Genomic DNA, 2,681 nt, shown 5'->3' on the forward strand with positions numbered 1-2,681 from the left:
AAACAATTATAGCGGATACAACTTCTGGACTTATATAGACAACTAGTAGTAGTTACTATCTTAGACAACTTATCTGTACCAGAGTAACTACCCAACAGTCAACAGACAATAATAAAATTATTTTTCAATAACAGTGACATTACATAAATAATAAACACTATTTCATAGGTCTGTTGTTAGTGTCTTCTTCAAAAGCGAATATCTCTAAAAAATAAAGCTAATGATAATAAATAAAATGATTTTCAAATTCCTTGCTTTGTTAACATAATCTACAGGTTGTTCCAAACTTTCACCAAAATAACATTTTGTATTCCCTCGTATAGTTGACAGATGGGAACTTTCATTTTTAATTTAGAAAGAGATACTGAAAAGTCAAATAATTTAGCCACAAATTGCTTAAAAGATCATCAAAATCGGTCCACTAAAACACAATATACCGGGTGCGTCTCAAAAGTGGCTCACCCCTATAACTTTTTTATTTTTTCAGATGAAAAAATGAGATTTGGTATGTAAGTATACAGGATGTCCCAGGCTGAGCGTGCATTAGAAGTTTCTAGAGAACTACATCTAGCTCGGAGATTTTTTGCACATCATTATTACACAACGAGATCTATCGATTAAAAATATTTTCAATATCGCGGCACTTTCGGAAATACCGGAAGTGACAGCAACTTTCTTATTTTAAATGGGTGCCTCCATTTTTTATTACGTACTTAAATTCTCTGTAAAATTTTATGAATTTTGATATTAAACATTCTATATCTAGCATTGGCCGTTTTTGTCAAAAAAAAAACTGCCTGTCAAAAATATGTGTATAGCCTAAAGTCAAATTTAGTGATTACCGCAGTCACTGTGACATAAAAAGAAGACATGTGGCTATCTATTTCAAAAATGAAATTGTTGGAATGTCATACATATAATAATGACCGCAGCTGTCATGGAATTGAGCGATAAAAAATTATCATAAATCATTTTTTTCAAATGGAAACCCACTTTTTTTATTTCACTAGTGATAACGCTTTTCAATTTGTTACTTTTTGACTATACATGTTCCTATACCTAAATAAATTGTTTTTAAGTTATTTAAGATTTAGTTTTAAAGCGTATATTTTTCTTGATTTTAACTAGTAGCCTATGACTTTAAACGTCAAGTGATGTAAAACAATAGATCTGGCCATATCATATTGTGACACTTTGTTCAAAAAGCAGTATGTTATCGATCATCATTTCCAAGCCAACTTTGCTCTGTTTTTTTTCGATCATACGGTATATATTATTAATAATATCAACTATTAGATATCACTATAAAAAGAGATACTCATATATTTTTATAAATACACTCTTTAAACTTTTAAGCAGGCAGTATTTATAATATAGGAAATTCAAATAATTCGTTTTCTAACAGATGGAAATAAATTGCCTGACTGTTTGACACTTAATGTCAAAGGAAGCTAGATAAAATCAAGGAAAATATAGGGTGGTCGGAACTGTATTCCGGAAACTTCGGCAGCATATTCTGCAGATAAAAATAATTAAAAATGTTCGTATAGATGTATGTCCAAAAATGCTTAGTTTCGGAGTTACAGGGTGTAGAAGTTTCATTTTTATTTCGATTTTTTCCAAATAGTTTCTGCAGTAAAGTCAGTATTTGGATTAAAATTAGTGTCTGGGAGTTTTTTGACATGAGAAATTTGATTTTGATGTCAATATGACTCCTACTAGTAGAGGGCGCCACCTACTTATTTTTAAACTTTTTTGAAGAGTAATAACTTTTCGTCGGTACCTGCATAAAACTACTGAGTAAAAAAATATACATTTACGACGCTTTTTACGTAAAAAAGGTCTCTTGGTAAAAATCGCTACGAGTAATGGTTTTCAAGATATTTGGAATCGAAATTATCAATACCTGTCATTACTACATAAATTAAACATATTAACTAAATAGTTATTAGACTAAAATCATAAATTTGAAATGTTTTTTGTACCAAAAGTTCAACAAAAACTGTTTAATCATCATTTTTTTTGCAGAAAAAATATGATTAATTTAAAAATATAAAAATTTTATCACCGTGTTTATTTTTCGTCAATAATGGCATGTATTGGCTATTTCCATTGTAAATTTTAGATTATTAAATTGAGAACGGTTGCTCGTAGCGATTTTTACAAAGAGATATTTTTTACGTAAAAAATCACAGAGATGTATATATTTTAGTAGTAGTAGTAGTAGTTTTATACAGGTACGGACAAAAAGTTATTACGCTTCAAAACAGTTAAAACATACATATGTAAGTGGCGCCCTCTACCAGTAGGAGTCATTGACATCAAAATCAAATTGCTCATGTCAAAAAACTCCCAGACACCAATTTTCATCTAAATATTGACGTTACTTCAGAAATTATTTGAAAAAAATCGAAATAAAAATGAAATTTCTAGACTCTGTATCTCGAAAACTAAGAATTTTAGGACATACATTTATACGAACTTTTTTAATTACTTTTATCTGCATAATATACTGCCGAAGTTTCCGGAATACAATTCGGACCACCCTGTATATGTTTTCAAACTAAATCTTAAATTAAATAACTTAAAAACGATTTATTTTAGGTATAGGAACATGTATACTCAAAAAGTACCGAATTGGAAAATCTTTGCACTAGTGAAATAAAAAAAGTTGGTTTCCA

This window comes from Sitophilus oryzae, unplaced genomic scaffold, assembly GCF_002938485.1.
Source record: "Sitophilus oryzae breed Bouriz unplaced genomic scaffold, Soryzae_2.0 scaffold_690_pilon_pilon, whole genome shotgun sequence".
NCBI lineage: Eukaryota > Metazoa > Arthropoda > Insecta > Coleoptera > Curculionidae > Sitophilus > Sitophilus oryzae.